Below are 21,002 nucleotides of genomic sequence, written 5' to 3'. Positions count from 1 at the left end.
AAATCCTAATTTTACAAATACTCTTTCATTGCTGTAATTTACTGTTGTGATAAGTCACATCATTTCAAATAACTCGCCAATGTAATTTGCTATGTATCATTAGTACTCTGACATCTTCCTTAGAAAGTAATTTCTGTTCTCATGTGATTACAGTCTGCCACCCTTAACACTTTCACTTTCTGATGTGCCCTTGACTTCACCATTTCATCCGCAGTTTGTCCAGTTCTTTGCATTATTAAAGGCATTCATCTACATAGATAGGAATGCCTCAGGATGTATATTCAGGCCTTGGTTGTACCTGAAGATATAAATACTTTATACTCCTATGCAGCATGTCAGATGTCAGTGAAATTTATCAAGTCCAGCTGTTACTGTAAGATATGACTCAAACTCATCCGGCACAATTACGAGCATCTATTCATGACACCTCATTTTACATAAAAAGCATCCTAGGCTTCTTCAGGTGGCTGTATGTTTTAGGTAATCTGCATCTGCCTTGATTCACATTTGTTTTTAAATATAGTACAAACACCGAAGGGCAATCTTAAATGTGTGCTTAAAGTCAGTAAGATGAATCCATGAAAGTCTGTTTTGCAGCATGGATTCTCCAGGTAGATAAAATAAGTAAAAAACAGAGGTGAAGTTTACCAATAACTGTTTTACAGAGTCCACACCAGTAATAAAAGCTAAAGCAAGCACCCTAATGTATTTCTGAGTTGTCTAATTGTAAACAGTCTGGGCACAGTGGAGTAATACATTCTTAGGTTTTTAGAGAAAATGTCTTTTCTGATTTGTAAAACACTGTGAAAATCTATGACTGTTAAAAATACTTTGTCATTAGCATGCATTTCTACAGTAACCCTTTTACTTCTGAAAAAAAAGAAAAGAAAAATTCTGATTGCAGTTCGGAATAACCTATGTTCCATTCCATGTCAGTGTCAAGGATGATGATGAATCTTGATTACAAACAAAATATCCAAAAAAAGAGAAAATATCAAGAATGTTTTAAATGATCTTATAGGTCTTTTCCAACCTAGCTGATTCTGTTCACATTTCTTATTTTTTCAACTGCTGAGTTGAGTAGCTCGAGAGAGGACGCCTTGAACACCGGAGCGGGGGAGATCAGCGTCCAGGAGCCTCAACTCAGAGTGACAAGAGCTACCGAGGGAGCCTCAAGTCCTCGACAGGACCTGCCGGGGAGCCGGCAGCTCAGCTGACGCGAGCAGGGACTCACAGGGGGCGGAGCCAGGAGGAACGGCGCCAACCCTGATTGGTTAAAAACTTGCTCAAGGGAGCACGAGCGATCAGGAGTGCGGCGAAGCAGTTTGCGCGGGCAGTTTGTGCGGGATGGTGAGCACTCACCTTATGACCAGGGTCCAGTCTGGGAGCTCCGCTCTGCCTGCCCCAGTGGTGGCCACTGTAGGCACCCAGACAGAGCTGATGACTGGGGAGGCTGCAGTGCAGACTTCGGGGTGTAGGGAGTGCCTGCACTGGTCTGGTGAGGGAAGGGTGCACAATGGGCAGGGCTGCACTTGGTGCTCCCTGGTGGAGGTCCTCCTGCAGCAGATGGCTGAGCTGCAGGAAGTTACTAATAGGCTACAAGATGTCAGGGTAGCTGAGAGGAAGCAGGAATGCTTGGTCCCTGCCCAAACTGCGCAGAGTCCTCAAGCTTCCCCTGTAGCTCATGGAGGAAACAAGGAGGCTGTTAACCCGCGAAGCTGGGAATTAGTGACAAAAAAAAAAAAAATCAAAAAAAGAAAAAAAAAAAAAAAGGAGGAAAAGGACAATTAAAAGCAAGGGGCTTCCTCCTAAATCTGTTGTCCCCACCAGGACCGATTTGCCAGACTGGTCAAGGAGGCTTTAAACTAGATGTGTTGGGGGAGGGGGGCATCATTCCATCCCAACACTCCCAGTCAGTTGCCAGCACCTATAATAAATGCTCGGAGCAATGCAGAGATATTCTGCTGCTCCAGCCAAAGAGCCGGCTTCATTTGGAGCTCGGCTCAGATGCCTCTATACAAATGCCCATAGCATGGGTAACAAACAAGAGGAATTAGAGATGTGTGCAAGTCTACGGGGGTATGATATAATAGACATCGCAGAAACATGGTGGGATGGCTCCTATGACTGGAGTGTTGGAATGGAGGGTTACAGGCTCTTTAGAAAAGAAAAACCCAGGAGGCAGGGAGGGGTAGTTGCCCTTCGTGTTAGGAATAGGCTGGAGAGTATGGAACTTTGTCTGGAGACTGGTGAGCAGTTAACAGAGATTTTGTGCGTCAGTGTTAAAGGGCAAACAGCGATGGAATGGGGGATCTGTCACAGACCACCTGTCAAGGGAAATCTGTGGATGAAGCACTCTATAGGCAGATAGGAAGAGCCTCATTCTTACAGGCCCTCATCCTCATAGGTGCCTTCAACCACCCTGACATCTGTTGGAATGACAGTACGGCCCGGCACAAGCAATCCAGGAAGTTCCTCGATTGTGTGGCAGACAAATTCCTTCTGGAAGTAATAGAGGAACCGACACGAGAGGTGCCATGCTTGATCTCGTGCTCACCAGCAGGGAACGGCTCATTGGAAATGTGGCGCTCCAGGGCTGCATTGGATGCAGCAATCACGAGATGGTCAATTTTGAGATCCTCAGGACAGTGAGAAGAACGTGCAGCAAGCTCACTGCTGTGGACTTCAAGACAGCATGCTTTGACCTTTTCAGGAACCTGCTTAGTAAGGTTCCATGGGATATAGCCCTACAGGGCAGGGGGCCCAAGACTGTTGGTTGATATTCAAGGATCACCTGCTACAAGCTTAGGAGTGTTGCATCCCAACTAGAAGGAAGTATAGCAGGAGGGCCAGGAGACCTCCTTGAATGGATAAGGAGCTCCTGAGGAAAATTCAAGGGAAAAAAGAGTCTTACAGAAAGTGGAAGCAAGGACAGGTGGCCTAGGAAGACTACAGGGATTTTGTCTGGGAAGCTAGGAACCAGGTTAGGAAAGCTAAGGCCCAGGTACAATTAAATTTGTCTAGGGATATTAAGGATAACAGGAAGGGATTCTACAGGTACATAGCAAATAAAAAACAGACTAGGGAGAATGTAGGCCCCCTCAGGAAGCTCTGGGGAGAGCTAGCTACCCAGGATTTGGAAAAGGCTGAGATTGTGAATGACTTCTTTACCTCGGTCTTCACTGACAAAGGCTCGGATCGCACCACCCAAATCTTGGAAGTCAGACACAGGACTGTGAGAATGAAGACCATAGGCCCATTGTAGGAGAGGAACTGTTTAGAGAACATCTTAAAAATCTGAACGTGCACAAGTCCATGGGCCCTTATGAAATCCATCCGCGGGTCCTGAAGGAGCTGGTGAATGAAGTTGCTAAGCCACTGGCCATCATATTTGAAAAATCATGGCAGTCAGGTGAAGTTCCCGACGACTGGTAAAAGGGAAATATAACCCCCATTTTCCAGAAGGGGAAAATGGATGACCCGGGGAACTACAGACCAGTCAGTCTCACCTCTGTGCCTGGCAAAATCTTGGAGCAGATTCTCCTGGAAAGCATGCTAAGGCACATGAACAACAACAAGGTGCTTGGTGACAGCCAGCATGGCTTCACTAAGGGGAAATCCTGCCTGACCACTTTGGCGGCCTCTTATGATGGGGCTACAGAACTGATGGACAGCAGTAAAGCAGCTGATGTCATCTACCTGGATTTGTGTAGTGTTCAACACTGTGCCACACGACATTCTTGTCTCTAAATTGGAGAGACATCAATTTGCTGAATGGACCACTTGGTGGATAAAGAACTGGCTGGATGGCCTCACACAAAGAGCTGTGGTCAATGGCTAATGGCAGTAATGAGTGGTGTCCCTCAGGGATCGGTGTTGGGACCGGTCTTGTTTAACATCTGTCTTGGTGACATGGACAGTGGGATTGAGTGCGTCCTCAGCAAGTATGCCGATGACACCAAGCTGTGTGGTTTGGTTGATAAGCTGGAGGGAAGGAATGCCATCCAGAGGGACCTTGACATGCTTGTGAGGTGGGATGATGCCAACCTCATGAAGTTTAACCATGCCAAGTGCAAGGTCCTACACCTGGGTCGGAGCAATCCCAGACACAGCTACAGGCTGGGCAGAGAAGAGATTCAGAGCAGCCCTGTGGAGAAGGACTTGGGGATGCTGGTTGATGAGAAAATGAACATGAGCCAGCAGTGTGCGCTTGCAGCCCAGAAAGCCAACCATATCCTGGGCTGCATCAAAAGGAGCATGACCAGCAGGTCGAAGGAGGTGATCCTGCCCCTTTACCCTGCTGTCATGAGACCTTACTTGGAGTATTGTGTGCGGTTCTGGTGTCCTCAACTTAAAAAGGACATGGATCTGTTGGGACAAGTCCAGAGGACGGCCATGAGAATGATCAGGGGACTGGAGCACCTCCAGTATGAAGATAGGCTGAGAAAGTTGGGATTGTTCAGCCTGGAAAAGAGAAGGCTGCGTGGAGACCTCATAGCAGCCTTCCAGTATCTGAAGGGGGCCTATAGGGGTGCTGGGGAGGGACTCCCCTTTAGGGACTGTAGTGATAGGAGAAGGAGTAATGGGTTAAAACTTAAACAAGGGAAGTTTAGATTGGTTAAAAGGAGGAAATTCTTTCCTGTTAGTGTGGTGAGGCACTGGAACCTGGCAGTGTTCAAGGCCAGGTTGGCTGAGGCCTTGGGTGATATCGTTTAGAGTGAGGTGTCCCTGCCCATGGCAGGGGGATTGGAACTTGATGATCCTGAGGTCCTTTCCAACTCCAACTATTCTAGGATTCTAGGATTCTATTTTGAAGATGAATTTATCACAGTAAATCTTGCGTGAGACACTACTATTTTTCACATGCGAATAGCATTTTTTTCTATTCTAGAAGTCTCAACACACAGAGAAATAAGCTCTATTCCCCATTTCCAACAGAACAAAATAGTGCATGGCAGCATTTACTTTTTTTCAGAGCTCTCTTACATCTATTTTCATCATTTTCAGTCCTTCAAAGATCAATTTTCAGCCAGTCTTCTCCTTATCCTATATTTTACCCTTGATCTGTCAGACCACCATTTGAAAACTCTCTCTCAAAAAAAAAAAAAAAAGAATTAAGAAGTTTGCCAGACAGCTTTGTCTAGATACTGAGATTTGACTGAACTGGAAGGAGTCAGAGCAAGAAAATTGCTTTACCTCAACATTAAACATTAACCATCTCTACAGAAAATAATCCTGTGAAGTCTGAATTATGTACTGTGTTCCAAAGTATTGAAACAGCAGGCCTTATGGAAAGTCTTCACAGTACTCTGCAAGCTCCTTGCCAAAGCTATTTCTGTTCAAATTTCACACCTAGAAACAGATAAAATGCTCTTGATATCACACTAGTTATGCAGCTACCAATGAAAAGGATAATGTGCAGTTGTTGTTCCTACTTATCATGACAACACAGAATACTAGCAGTGCTGTAAACAGTATATCTCATTAGTTTTGCATTAAAAAGAATACATTTTACAGCTCTACATGAATAAGTTGGCCTCAAATCCTTTGAGAAAAGCATATTAGACAAAATCATGATTAAATATTTTCGGATAAACTTTTTAGCTTATAAATAAAGTGTGGAATTTTATTTTTAAATGTGTGTTTAACTTAAAGAACTAAGTGTAATTTATTTCTGTAGAAAGGGAAGAACTGGAAAAGGAAGGGACGGTCTCAGGTACAATTACCCTATTCTTTTTTTATTAGTAGTGTAAGAAAGAAGAGTTCTGGTGAGACAATCTAGAAAGGGGAAGAAGTGAACCAACCAGTGCAGATATGCAGATACACTATTCTGATAGGTTTAAGAAATATATTATTATATTGTGACATATTCTAAAGTTTCATCTTCAGTCCTTGAAATGTCTTTGCCCTGTGTTAACAGAGGAAAGTGAAAAAGAAATGGAATAAAGGGCATTCATGGTGTTGCCTCACTGTCAAGTAGTATCTTGCAGAATGGTGAATAACTCCTAACATGTATATTTCTCCTATAACACAAATATATATATTTCACTGTTTTCTGTCTCTTTAGGTCTTTGTAATATTCTGAGCTTTCACTGTGATCATTAAATGGAAAGGGTATATTAAGATTGTTATAATACCTGCCCAAGACATGCAAACGTATAAATCAAACAGCTTGCTTTATCTGTTTTGGTTAGAGAGCCCACTCTTGACTTGGATATCTGGCACATGGTGAGTGCGTCTATAAAATGAAATTCTCTTATTATTGCATCTACAGTGTTAGCTATGTTAGCAACATGTTAGATATGTTATTGCTAGATATATTTTAGATGTGTTATTGTCTCTCTACAGAGGCATTTGTTTATGACCACAATGAATGTCATTACGTAGTGCAAACTTCAGTTGGCATAAATTCTGAAATAAGGGAAGCATTGCTGAAAAAAATGTTCAGAGTAAACACAAAATGGACTAAAATGGAAAGGATAAACTGAAATTATGTGTTTATTTCCCAATTCAAATAAAAAAAAATGGAAATGGCTATTAAATACCTGAAACCAGCATGTACATCACATACAGTTGTGTATCATTTTTGAAACTGGTCCTCATAACTAAGAACTTGTAAGTGATTATAATCACAATATAACTGTTATAAACCATTACAAAAGCAATGTCATGTATGTTGTCTTACTGGCTTACAGTCTCCACATGTCTTATTACTAACTACAAGGACCTTCATCCACATCAGAACTATATCTTGCTCTGTCTTAAAGTGGAATTTGGTATTTTCAATACTGGTTTGAACTCTCTAGTCTATGCTACTAATAACCCAAGAGTTGTTTGTTGATTTTTTTTTTTTCACAGGTGTTATCCTTTGTTGATTGAAATTGTTACATCTCTGAAAAGACTGACAAATACTGAATAAAACTAATATTTTGTTTTCTGTGGAGGGTCATATATTCTGAGCTCTTTTCCTCTTGATTGCTTTGGAAGTAGATTGTTTTCATAGCTACAGCTTGTGCTTATTTGTGTGCACATCACTTTCTGAAGGAAGCACACTTTCAATCTTCAGACTCAGTGTTTATCCATTAACAGAGACATTTCAAATGTTCTCAGACTTAGTGAATCTTGTATGTCAAGAAAAATATCACAGTGTCTGGGCTTCCAGCGAAGTACTCTATAATTGTAAATATACATTCAAAAAGTGTCTGCAGTTCTCCACTTAGATCATAATGCAGACATGAACCTTGGAAGCACATAAAAGTGTATCAGATTTTGAAAACATTCCCAGATTCACTAGTATTAATTCAACATTATGAAAACAACATTTTTGATTGAACAAAGATAGCACCACAACTCCCTGCTTTTTATTCCTATCAATAGAATATGGTTTTTTTTTACATTAGATTTGGCATTTAAAATAATATAATTATGTGTTTCTAAAATACTAAAGAAGAGATCTTTGGTCAGGCACTAGAAATATAGAAATAAGTTAAAATCCTGCCCATTAAAAACAGTTATTTGAAGTGAAGTAATAAATTCAGCTGACAGAGAAGATATACAATCTCTTTCATACGATTGTTCCAACAGGCTGCAATATTTTCTTCTGCAAGCCTTGTCTCAAATAGCTGGAATCCTACAATCTTTCAGTTGTTAGCCTTTCTGCTAGAACTGCCAATATTTATGACAATTATGATGGTGGGTTTTTTGTAGTAAAAATGTATGTCTTCCAGCTACTTATTCATGATAACAAATCCATTATACATTCTCCTTTTTCAAACATAACACAATTTGATAAATACTTTGATACTAAATTTTGGTGTGCCACCGCATTCCAGCATTTTTCTGCTAATGGGCAGATTACTGATATATTTGCTTATCCAAGATGGGAAAAAATTGAAAAGCACACTTCAGCCAGTGTCATGATTTAGACATCACTTGTTTGGGATAATAGAAGATCATGGTTGGGTGGCTGGAAGAAGAACCTTCATTCAGATGAGGATGAATCTCTCTGATTTTGTGAAGTTCTGCTTAGGCTATTGTTAATAGTACAATTATAAAGAATAGGGTGATATGTAGGGCAAGAAAGTGGAACAGAGCCAATCACAGCAAAGAATCAAAAGTAAGTCAAATAATGTAAAGGAATAATTTGGAAAATCTACCATCCATAACTTTCTTCTGAAGAAGTCAATTAAGGCATCACTAACCAAAATTATGACTGTTCCATGTCAATCAACATCATGGTACAAATGGTAAATCAAAAAGCTTTATCCATGCAGCTCAGATAACAAATAGAACCAAAGAATGACTTGTCAGGAAAAACTGTGCTAAGGCTTTTAAAACTGTGGGGGTTTTTGGAAGCAAGGTTTTGGCTGGTGTTTTTGGAAGAACAATGTGGCTTAGAATTTAACATAAACATGTGTAGAGACTACCTCATGAAGATACAATTATAGATTGCTTGGAGTGAATGATTTTAAATTCTGCCATTGTTAAAAACCTTCAATAAATTAATTCATAGAATCATAGAATCATACAATCATACAATCATACAATCATAGAATCATAGAATAGTAAGGGTTGGAAAGGACATTAAGATCATCTAGTTCCAACCCCCCTGCCATGGCAGGGACACCTCCCACTAAATCATGCCACTCAAGGCTCTGTCCGAAATGGCCTTGAACACCGCCAGCGATGGAGCATTTACAACTTCCCTGGGCAATCCATTCCGGTGCCTCATCACCCTAACAGTAAAGAATTTCTTCCTTATATCCAGTCTAAACTTCCCTATTTAAGTTTGAACCTGTTACCCCTTGTCCTATTACTACAGTCTCTAATGAATAGTCCATCCTCAGCATCCCTATTCTAATTCAGCAAAGCTTTATCTTATGTGATGTAAACAGTGTTTGTGTCAGGCATAACATCTCCATAAAAATGATCTTCAGTGTTCTAATTTTTACTCTCAGATCTTTCCTAAGGGGATAAATAATGCAAAAGGTAGAACATTTTAACTATTAAGTCACACTAATTTACAGTAGAAGATTTACCTGGTAAATGCTCCCATACTAATTATGGTTGTTTGCAAATAATTCATCTAAATGTATAATTCATTTAAGTTCATGTTATACAAGTCAGTATCAGTTACATCATTAAATAGCATCAGTTTATGACAAATTTTTAGACCTTGACAAAAAGTATTATAAAAAAAAAGAAATGTAACCCATACTAATAGTATTTCTGTAGTTAGATACTGACAAGTTGCTGAGAAATTATCGCATGTGTGCTCAGTCTATCTGCTTACAAATACTTTTGTTTTTCATACTGAACTATATGACCGAACTATATATGAGCTATATAAAAACATGTAAAAGAACAGTCACAAGACTGTAGCATATATCCCTAGAAGTGCGAGACATTCATAGCCTTGAAGTTACCAGAACAAGGTAATAACAGAGAACACAGAAATACACTGGCTGTTACAGTTGTGTAAAAAGCCTAATGAAGTTACATTAACTGACAGCGTAGTGGAGCTGTCTTTAAAATGTGTGTAACACTAGCACAAAAATGACCAGCTGCACAGGAGCTACTGATTCAGAATAAGGTGTAGAGTACTCACTGCTCTGATATCCTACAATGCTCTGCCAAATATCAAAATCCCATCTTATTGTCATTGAACAGATTTGTTTCTTTGTATCTGATGTAAGGTTTCATTGGTTGTGTTTTGTTAGTCTGGTTATCTACCTCTGAGAAATGGTTATTAATTCTGAATGAAGCTGTCATGGCACCATTGTACTTTCCATCACTAAAATGCCCCTTCCTCCCATTAGTGTGAGATGGGTATCTCTCTCTGGAAGAGAGAGAGGTGATAGCTCTAATATGTCAACTGTTACATTCTTGTCTTCAGATGGATCAACTCAGTCTCAGAACTGCACCTCAAGGTCCTGAGCTTTGAGTGACTTATATATTTTCTTGAGTTCTAATTGGTTATTGAAATCTTTGAAACACCTGGAAGTAACAAACATAGGAATAGGAGTTCTGTTTTCAGGCATCCAAACATATGTCCTTTTTCCATGGGAGAGCAATCCTAATTCAGAAATTCCTCAGCTGCAATCTTTGTAAGCCTTTTCTGCTCCCAGGTGGAAGAGATAAAAAAGATATCACTCATGAAGAAAGGACTTTAGACCCTTACTGTGTCCATTCCAGAGAGGGTATTTTTATAATAGAGAAATAGATGTAGAAATTGGAATCAAAATGCTATATTCCAGAATTGGTGTTCTGCATTTAGATTATGGCAGTTTCTGCCAAGCCAAAAAGATGAATCTGAGGTTTTGCTTCTTAATGTGGACAATATGTAAGGAGCTTTCTGATCTCATCAGAAACATGCTAACATAAACCGATTAAGAAATGGAAGCTCTTACTTGAGCAGGAAGCATCTGCATAGGAAAGGTATGTTTTACAAAGGTTTTGTATAACTGCACATATAAAATATGCCATTGGCAGCTGTTGCTGTAATTCTGGAAGAGGGAGTGTGGTGAGTTGAAGTTGTCTGGATACCAGGTGCCCACCAAGCTGCTATATGACTTCCTACCCTCATCTGAACAAGGAGGAGAAAATAGAACAAAATGCTATTGGGTTGAGGCAAGGACAAGGAGAGGGCATTTATAATTACTGCCACGAGCAAAAAAAAAACTCAACTAGGAGGAATTAGTTTAATTTATTAACAGTTGAAACAGAGTAGGTTAATGAGAAATGAAACTGAATCTTAAAACACCTTCCCCCCACCCCACCCTTCTTCACAGGCCTAACTTCACTCCCAATTTCTCTCCTTACTCCTCTCACATCACACAGGGGGACAGGGAATGGGGGCTGCAGTCAGTTCATCACATGTTGTCTCTGCCACTCTACCTCCTCACATTCTTCCTCTGTTCCAGCATGGAGTCCATCACATGATTCAAGAGTTTCTCTTAGGGAAAGAAGTCACAGACTCTTTCGGGCACCCATGTTCTCCATGGGCTGCAAGTAGATATCTGCTCCACCATGGACCTGCATGAGCTGCAGGGGACAGCCTGCCTCACTATGATCTGCACCATAGTATGCAGGGAAATCTGCTCCAACACCTGGAGCACCTCCTCCCTCAACTTCTTCTCTGACCTTGGTGTTTGCAAAGTTGTTTTCTCTTGTATTATCGTTACTTCTCTCTTCTGGCTGCTGTCATGCAGCATTTTCCCCCTCCTTCTTAACTACATTATCCCAGAGGCTCTCCCACCACTGCTGATGGGCTTGGCTTTGGCCAGCAGCGGGTCTGTCTTGGAGCTGGCTGGCATTGGCTTTATTGGACAAGGGGGTAGCTTATGAGAGCTTCTCACAGAAGCCACCCTTGTAGCTCAGCAGCTACCAAAATGTTGCCATGCAAACTCAATACCAAAGGAAATTAGTAAGAAAGAACAACTTAATCTCGACAGTATAGTTTATTCAAGCTTTCTTGCAGGTCTAGAAAGATGCTACCTGAACATATGCTTGACCCATAAATTGGTTAGTAAAATAAAATAAAATAAAAATGAAAATACTAAACAAACCCAGCAATGTAATTTTCTTAGCACAAAATCTTTCTCTGCTTTTTTTTACCCCCCTGATATGCAAAATCAGACAACAAGGGAAAAACTTTGAAGAAATTCTGTACATTTCTGTGTTAAATGGGGTTTTCTGTGAGGTGTAAATGATTAAAAGATATTAGTCTTGTTCCTAGCATTTTTTTACTTTAGTGAATTTCAGTAAACTGAAAAGTAATAATATTGCCAAGAGTCTGTACAACCTACCCTTACCATTAAAAAAAACTACATTCAAAGTTTTAGCTGAACTATGTGATCATGTAACTGAATCAGTTTAGTAATGATTGTAATGGTACAGAAGAGAAATGGAAATCAAAACTACAAACTGAAAAGAAGTGTTTTGCTTGATATGTTAAAAAAATCACCACCATGAAACACTTAAATAGGAATTTACTCCATGAACTGTTTTGAATCCTGAAGACTTGCTATAGTCTGGTGGTTAAGAAATACGCATGCTCAAAAAGTAGAGATCTTTTTTCTCTTCAGATCAGAAGAGATTTATGTGTATAAGTGCTGTTAGTAGTAACGAGAATTGTAGAAGTCACTGCTGGCAGAATTATATGCTTTAATACACATCATATTATCATCTTTTTTAAATCATAAATAAATAAACCTTTATAAAATAATTTGTCTCTAAAAAGTTGATACCAGTCTAGTAAAAAAATAATTTCTGTAAGCAGTTCTATTATGTAGGTTTGTTTTTGTTTTTGTTTTGTTTTGTTTTGTTTTGTCTGGGGGGGGCTGGATCTTGTTGTTTGGTTGGGGTTTTTTTGGTCTGACAGCCTTTGTCATTTTCCTTATTTTTGTTTACACATTTGGAAGAGAAATGTGGAAATCACATTTTTGAACTTGCACTTTACTTTCATCATTGTTTCACTGTCATAAATTAAAATTTGGAATGTTTGATATCTATTTATATAAGATTATATCACAATTTTATATTTCTAAATAAATAATATCTTCCACCCCAGCTCAGAAACTATTGTCCTAAGACTTATGCTTATCCTACAAATAATAGAGACAGAAATATGTAGACTTCATAAACTTGAACACATTGTGAGCTTATTTATGTGCTGCCTAAAAGGCAGATGGATGTCATTCATAGCTTGTCAAATGAGAGAAAAAAAGAGAACAGTAATGAAAGAAAAACAATATGGATAGAAGTAAAAAAAAAAAAAGTAATGAGTACAGGAAAGGTTTTTTTATTGTCTTAGACAAGATCTGTCACCTGTCTTGGATTATCACTGAACTGTAAGTTTTAGTCTGACAGTGTTAGGGTTGTCATCAGTTCAAAAAGCCTGACCATGACATTTAACAAACAAGTGACTTCTTTTTTTACTATTTACAGTCACCAGTTTTATCACTTAAAGTGTCAGCTGAGCCTGAGCTCATGTCTGTTCAGTTATCATTCAGCTAAATCTGATGCTGTTTTTTTGTTTCATTCTATTTTTCTGCATCTTTCTGTAATTCCCTTATATTGTTTCTTTATGTTTTTTTTATTTAACCTTTATTTGATACAAACTACAAAACAGCAATTATAGTATGTCAGTGATGGCAAATTCCTGTTAGCAGATGATCAATACAGATATGACTTTGTATGAAAAGAGATCATCCTGTCAGTGTCGATTGCTTTCCATTACTTTTTCCTATTCTACCTTGAGATGTCACAGGAGGATAAGCATGGAAATAAATTGATATTTCTGAACATGGCAATAAAAGAATGAGGAAGATACAAATGCAAGGAGGTATTTTAAATCCTTTTTTCCAGATGGCAGGGAGATGGTGGGATCTGTCTGATGGATACATCTTTTGGTCCTCTGCAAAGCTGATCTATAGGGATCTGTTTTCTAGGGAAAAATAATAAACAAAGGGAAACCTACCTCCAAAACTAGAAGTAAGTCTTCACTCAAAAAAAATTGTGTTAGAGAGCATGAGATGTGAAACTAATCTGAAAAGTGTTTTCAGTATTTACACAAAGCAAAGATGCCTGATATGCTGATTGCCTTTCAGTCTTTATTAGACCATCTAATATATTGACAACTTCAGCACATAACTCTAGATGGTGTTTTATTTCCCTTGAGCTGACTGCGTACATAGAAGTATGTGGAATGTAAAGAATAGGTAGATACCTGAAATGTAAAGCATAATTGGTTTGGGAGGAAATCTAATTAAAGGTTAACATAAGAAATTAGAGGTAGTAAATAAAGTAATAAATTAAATACATAAATACACAAAGTCTAATGAACTGGCCTGCTCAGATTGAGGAAGAGAGGGCTCGGGTGTATAATAATGCTTCATAAGTGCCAAGTTTTTATCAGTGGTGGCCAGTGGAAAATTAAAAGGCAATGGGCACTAACTGAAAAAGGTTTAAACACGTGCAGTGGGTTGACTTTAGCCAGCTACCAAACACCCACCCAGCCACTCTCTTATTCCTCATCCTCAAAAGGACAGGAGGAGTAAATAAGATAAAAACCCCAACCCAAACCGAAACAAAAATCTTGTAGGTAGCAATGAAGATAGGGAGATCACTTACCAGTCACCACCACAGGTAATCCGGACTTCTTTTAGGGAAAATTAATTTCCTTTTTTTTTTTTTTGACAGAAAAATAGATTTGCATAGTGGCAAACAGACTAAAATAACACCTTCCTACTACCTTTCTCCCACGTTCAACTTTAGTCCTTCATGTTGAGTTCTTCTACCCAGCATGGAGAGCCAGCTCCAGCATGAGCTCGATACCTTCAAGAAACATCCACCTGCTCTATTGTGGGTTCCTCCACTGTCTGAAGTGTGGAAATCCACTTTAGTGTGGCCATCTCTATCAGCTGCAGAGGAATCTCTGCTTCAGTGCTTAGAGCACCTCCTCCTGCTCTTTAGTTCACTTACCTTGGTGTTCATAGGGTTGTTTCTTACACTTTTTATCCTCTAATTCTCACTGCTTCTCTGTCATTTTTCTGTTACTTGAATGCAGTTCCCGAAGCTGCCACCCCCTTGTTTGGGGGGCTCAGCTGTGTCCTGTGGTGGGTCAGTTGGAGCCTGATGGAACTGACAGTGCCTGGTATGAAGCAGCCCTGTCCTCTCCTCACAGAGATGGCCCTGCAGACCCCTTAAGGATCAAAACTTGGCACTCAGAATTATTGCTTCTCCACACTTCCAAAAGATATTAAAACAATTAAAGTTTAGTCAGTGACCAAAGTGTAATACAACAAACAAAATACAAAGAATAAAACAAGGCAAAGAAGGAATCTATACAGTATGGGTTTCCAATGACAATTTTTGTATCTGTTTAAAACAGGGAAAACTGATGAAATACAAAAAATGGTCTTTTTAAAATTTTTGAATTCCTGAATTCCATCTACTTTTTTCCTCTGGTGGAAGCTCTGATAGATTTGTTTCATGAGAAACTCTCTATGGTTTAAGCCCATGCAGCTCACTTGCTCAATCCCCCCCCCTGCTCCCAGAGGGATGTGGAAGAGAATCTAAAGAATGTAACTCCCACAGATTGAGATAAGAGCAGTCCAGCAGCAAAAGTATAACAGAAAACCACTACTGCTGCCACCAATAATAATAATGATAAGGGAAATAACAAGGGAAGAGAATACAGCTGCTCACCACCTGCAGATCGATACCCAGCCTGACAGAGCAGTGATCTAGCTCTTCTGGGTAACTGCCCCCACTTTATATACTGGGCATGACGTGCTGTGTTATGGAATACCTCTTTGGTTTGTTTGGGTCAGGTGTCCTGCCTCTGCTTCCTCCCAGCTTCCCCTCCTCCCTGGCAGAACATGAGTCTCACAAAGTCCATGGCCAGACCAAAATATCAGTGTTATCCGCACTGTTCCCAGCCCGAAAGTCAAAACCACAGCACTGTACCAGTTACTAAGAAGGAGAAAAATGACTGCTACTGCTGAACCAGGACAGAAACCTAGTTCAAAACGTTGAAGATCTCTGATACTCTTGTAATCCTGTGAATCTTGATAGTGGTTGACTTGGGAGACACTGGGCCAGGCTCCCCAGAGAAATTGTGAAAGCCCCATTGCTGAAAGTATTCAAGGTCAGGTTGGACAGGCTTTGAGCAACCTGATCTATTGCAGTATTTTCCTGCCCATATCAGGGGGGTTAGACTGGATGATCTTTAAAATTTCCTTTCAACTGGAATAATTCCATGATTCTATGAATATATCACTCTATAATTCTATGATTCTGTGGTCCTATGGTTCTATAATTATATTCCCTGTTGACTAAAATTTCTTGAGTCATATGTAAAAATATGTCATATTGACTTAGTCAAATTTCCTTGACCACATTTTTCCCTTAGTACTAAGTCTGGATTCAGTTCATGATTTGAGTCCAATCAAAAAATGTTCAGATATTTTTGTTCTGGATGACTTTGAATCACTGAATTCTTTATCCAGATATGGATTACCTGCTAATTTTTAAGACACCTTTATGAGTAGTCACAAAGCCTCTGATGAGTCACTGGGTTTTGGCTGAGCAAGGAACAAAGAATCTTTTTTCATAATTCATGGAATACAAGTAGTACCACTTATTTTATTTCAATATATTGAATAAAATCAGAAAGTGTATAGTTTGCAGTGTTTGTTTCTAAAGCAAAGAGAGAAAACCAAATTGAATTCTGCACAGACTGAAATATGCTGATTATATAGATTGGCAAGGATAAGACGAACATTAAGTTTTTCAAAGTATTTCAGAACACTACAGGACTAATATCTTTAGTCCTCTTTTTTGATTGCAGCACAGTAACTACCCAATTTAAGTAAGTCAACAATGACTTGCTCATTTCATTTCTATTTTATATCTGATCTGTTTCTTCAAATGTGTAAAAGGAGAAGCAATTTGGCCTTGCAAAGAAAAGAAGGATCTAAGTGCTCCAAGGCAAAGATAAACACCAAAATGACAACTATTTGTTATTGCTCAATGTCATTTATGCCTTAGCAAGCACATCACATCAAAAGTCTGAGAAATTACTGTCCTGTTTTACTTCAGTATTTGGAATTAAATTACTTGTACATCTCTTGTGAATTAAGTTATCCCTATATATATGTATAAGTAAAAAAAAAAAAAAAAAGAAGGAAATTATGCCTGTAATACCATGCCCTGGGTTCAGCAGTAGCAGTCATTTTTCAACTTCCTAGTAGTTGGTGCAGTGCTGTGGTTTTGACTTTCAGCCTGGGAACAGTGCTGATAACACTGATGTTTTTAGTTACTGCTCAGTAATGTTTACTCTGACCAAGGACCTTCTGAGTCTCATGCTCTGCCAGGTTGGAGGGGAGCTGGGAGGAAGCAGAGACAGGACACCTGACCCAAACTAACCAAAGAGGTATTCCATACCACAGCACATCATGACAACTATATAAAGTGAGGACAGTTACCCGGAAGGACTAGATCGGACTGGGTATCGGTTGGTGGGTGGTGAGCGGTTGTATTCTCTTCCCTTGTTATTTCCCTTATCATTTCTATTATTGGTGGTAGCAGTAGTGGTTTTGTGCTGTACCTTTTATACTGAACTGCTCTTATCTCAATCTGTGGGAGTTACATTCTTTCGATTCTCCTCCCTATCCCTCCGGGAGTGGGGGTGAGGAAGGGGAGGGGGGGAGGGGGGAGTGAGCGAGCGAGCTACGTGGCTGACTGGGCTTAAATCACGACATACCCATATTATTTATTCATAATAACAAGTTTCATCAATGGTAATTTAAACAGCTGATGTTTCAGAGATCACCTAATAATTAGGTTTATTTACGACACAAAAACTGAACGGCAATTTAAAGAAAGAGAAGCGATAATATCTAGAAACTGTCTTTTTTTCCTCTGTAACTATTCTTCCTTTTTATATTTTGTTTCTTGGTAAAAAACTCGCAAATGAGACACAGTTATGTTATTTCCTGTTATCTACAATATTTCTAGGATTCAGTTTGATACATGTACAATTTAGATTTACAATTTGCTTTAAATGTCAAGGCCAGAAACTAAGAAAGGCTAGTACCACTTAGAGAAAGGGGAAGGGTCTGTAAGCTTTCATTTTGTCTTTGGAGCAGAGATTCTGTGTTTTTAAATCAAGACGTCTTCTAAATTGTCTACCCTCTTTAAGGGTTAGATTTTTTACTTCCCTGCTATTCCCCCCATGCCCCACAGTTTATATAAAACATATATTTACAATAAGAAGCTGAAAAATCTGCTGGGTTTTCATGACCTCAACATTTATAAAAGCAGCACTTCTAAGTACAGCATAAGGCAGAGGTGCTTTAAAAATATTTCGTCTTTCTACCTTTTAAGGGGAAAATGTTTTTTTCCAGAGCACATTAACATAAATATTTTTGCTAATTTTTATGAAATTTATTAATTTAATAGTATGTGAGAATAATACACAGAACACACTAATGACCCCATCCAGAAGGAGAAATTGTTTCTTCAGAAACCTCACATTGACCTGAGTAGACCTTTCTTTTTTCTGGATAATTATAAGAACGCTAAAGGTAAAACACACAAGGTAGGGTCTTCGTTATCCATTCTATGATTCTATTATTCATGGGAAAAACAGTTATTTGTAAAAAAAAGTATAAATATTTTTATATTGCAAGTTGTTAGAAACTTTAGTTATATAAGTAAGACTTGTTTATATTTTTTTCTGCAATTAATTAAGTCCAAGTGACTATTCCAGCACTTACGCGTTTCTGTCATCTTAAGGCAAATCTAGACTGCAACATGTCCCTGTGCACTTATACATATTTGGCAAAAATCATCCCTTATCAGGCTTTAATTTCTGGTATACTTTTCATTGTAAAATAACGTTCAGAGAGTACATATGAGATTTTTCAACAGTCTGGAAGAATTTGTTTTCTTTGTAATAAACATCTAAAAGAAATATTTAAATGTAGGTTGTAAATCAACTGCAAATGACAGTTTGCAAAGATAGGACCATTTGATCAAGAGTTAAACAATGAACAGGCATCTCTTCTCAAAGAACAAGACACATTTTGCCACATGCTGACATAGCTCAAGCATACCAACTTTCAAGATACTTACCTTACAAGAGAACATCTCTAACAAATAATGATGTTTTGATTATGAAAGTGAAATACTGAAGCACGTTATTGATGGTAATATGAAGTAACAATGACTGATACTAAGACACTTTGTGCTTTTCAAAATTAAATCCACTCTCATAATGACAGTCTTTCAAGAGCTGTCCACAGGGAAGTATTCAAAGAGATAGATATTTAAATAATTATTTGTTAATGTGTATAACTTCCTTTCTTTGAACATCTCCCTACCATACTTATTTAGCTGCAAAATAGTCCTGGTTAATAACAGTAATTGTTTTTCTTGTTTCCACATTCCAAGAGATACCTTGTTTGAAAAATTATTTCAAAAGAGAAGTCAATTCTCTGGATTACCACTAAAAGACACACCTATACCGTTTGTTTCTCCAGACTACAGTATGCAAAACTTTTAAATTTGAGGTTGCTTGGAATGTGATGACCTGAAAACTTTCCCTTTCATACATCAAAGTTGATAACCAATAAGGCAAAAAAAAAAAAATAAAAAAAAAAAAAATAAACACTACACTAAAGAAGACTTTATGAGCAAAGAAACACTCATTAGCTAATTCACAGTCAGAATTTACAAGTTCTATACTTCGAGGTACACATTCAAATAGTATACAAAAAAAATAATACTGTAAAAATCCACCTATGATGGTGAAAGCAAGCAACCAGTGGAAATTGCGTCCAAGAGCTATGATAGATTTTGCTAAAACTAGAATATTTTTTTTCTCCAAACAAAATTTTCACCAAAACCTGTGCAGATCCTCAATGAAGCTTTCCTTAAAGTAATGCTGACCTTGCTCAGACTTGAGGAGTAACATATTTCTCATCTGAACTTGAAAGTTCATAAACTGGGCAGTCTAAACTGCCAGATATATCTCAAAAGATTACCTCTGGCTTTATGACCACTAAAAAAATTATATCAACCCTGGGATATCTAGAGAGTTAAATATCTGAAAGTCGTGTTTCTAACAAGAGTTGGATTCTTGTGACCAAGGACCTAATAAAAAGCAGCAGGTAAGGACTGAAGACTCTTTCAGGTCCAAACCATTCCACGATTCTGTGATTCTATCCGTATTGGATCTGGCTAGTGGAATTAAATTTTCCCATAACAGCCCATATGTTTCTGTGCTTTTTATTTGTAGCTAGAATGATGTTGTCAGCACACCAGTGTTCTGGCCATTATTGAGCAGTGCATGTACAGTGTATCTCCAGCTCACCTCCTCCCCAGTCCTCACCAAGGCAAGTAGTCTGGGAGTGGGCAAGATGTTGGGAGAAAACATAACTGGGACAGTTGATATGGTTGATATCAACCATAAACCTGACACTGCCAAGTCTATCAACATCATATGACATCATGCTCAGTAATAAAACATCAGGGAAAAGAGGAGGAGGAGGGACAGTCATTATTAAAGTGTTTGTCTTCTGAATCAACTGCTACATGTACTAAGGCCCTACTTCCCAGGAAGTGTCTGGACATTGCCTGCTAATAGGAAATACAGACTTTTTTTGTGAACTAAAATGAAAAAAAGAAATTAACAGGCAGCAGATGTGGAATTTAAGAGGTTTATACATCATCTCTAAGAATTTTAATTTTGATGAGTGTTTGATCATTTAATTCACCTCAGGGTGTTGAAAGAACTGGCTGATGGAATTGGACTACCACTGTCATTCATTTATGAAAAATCACTATTCAGGAGTTGTCGCCAACAGCTCAGAAAATTAATCATGCTGAATCTATTCTAAATGAGGAACTCAAGAACCTAAAGTCCATTCAACCTCACCTCAGTCCTTAGAAAGAGCATGAAGCACGTCTTCTCAGAATCCTCTCAAATGCATGAGGGTCATATTTACTAAGGCTGACCCTTCTTGACCAAACTGAATATCTTCTTCTGTTAAATGGTGGTCTATGCAGAGAAAGAGACAGTAGAAGGCCAATCTCGATTTCAAGAAGGCTTTTGAGACCATTCCTTGCATCAGTCTTGTGGAAGCTGGGGAAGTATGGAGTAGATAAACAGCTACAGGAACTGAAACTTGGATCAACTTTGGAATCTCCATAGAACTATGAGTTACAACATACAGAAGACAAGTATTTCAGGACAGGCAGCTGGTTCATCAGAGAAGTAAGACAACTATCTGCACTTAGCTGATGTTTGCCTATTGATTCTGCTTAATAGCTACAACTCCCTATGTGTTAAGTGAAAAATATCTGCCTCATGCATCACAATTGATGTAAAAGTAGAAAAAAAATATCTCTTCTATACTTTTTTTAATTTTCACTGGGAAAAAAAAATCACAAATTATAAGATTATAATAGAAAGGTTGCTGAAACAGCTATAT

The 21,002-nt window shown here is 38.6% G+C and overlaps 1 long non-coding RNA gene across 2 annotated transcripts in view; it reads right to left on the bottom strand.

The window, feature by feature from the left end:
• The window catches only part of LOC133220028 (uncharacterized), a 901,957-nt gene that overhangs the window by 70,778 nt on the left and 810,177 nt on the right, over positions 1-21,002 (bottom strand). Inside the window, exon 3 of one of the 2 annotated variants that reach the window (XR_009727627.1) lies at positions 16,716-16,844. The exons of the other annotated variant lie outside the window; for it this stretch is intronic. This is a non-coding gene — a long non-coding RNA (uncharacterized LOC133220028). Of the gene's footprint in view, positions 1-16,715; positions 16,845-21,002 lie in introns of those variants that run through there. 2 annotated transcript variants of the gene reach the window in all.

This window comes from Neopsephotus bourkii, unplaced genomic scaffold (assembly GCF_033783945.1).
Source record: "Neopsephotus bourkii isolate Nb327-2 ecotype Australia unplaced genomic scaffold, CSIRO-AGI_Nbou_v1 NB_1394, whole genome shotgun sequence".
Lineage (NCBI taxonomy): Eukaryota > Metazoa > Chordata > Aves > Psittaciformes > Psittacidae > Neopsephotus > Neopsephotus bourkii.
The sequence above is the reverse complement of the archived record's forward strand: the minus strand, read 5'-3'. Positions and strand labels throughout refer to the sequence as shown.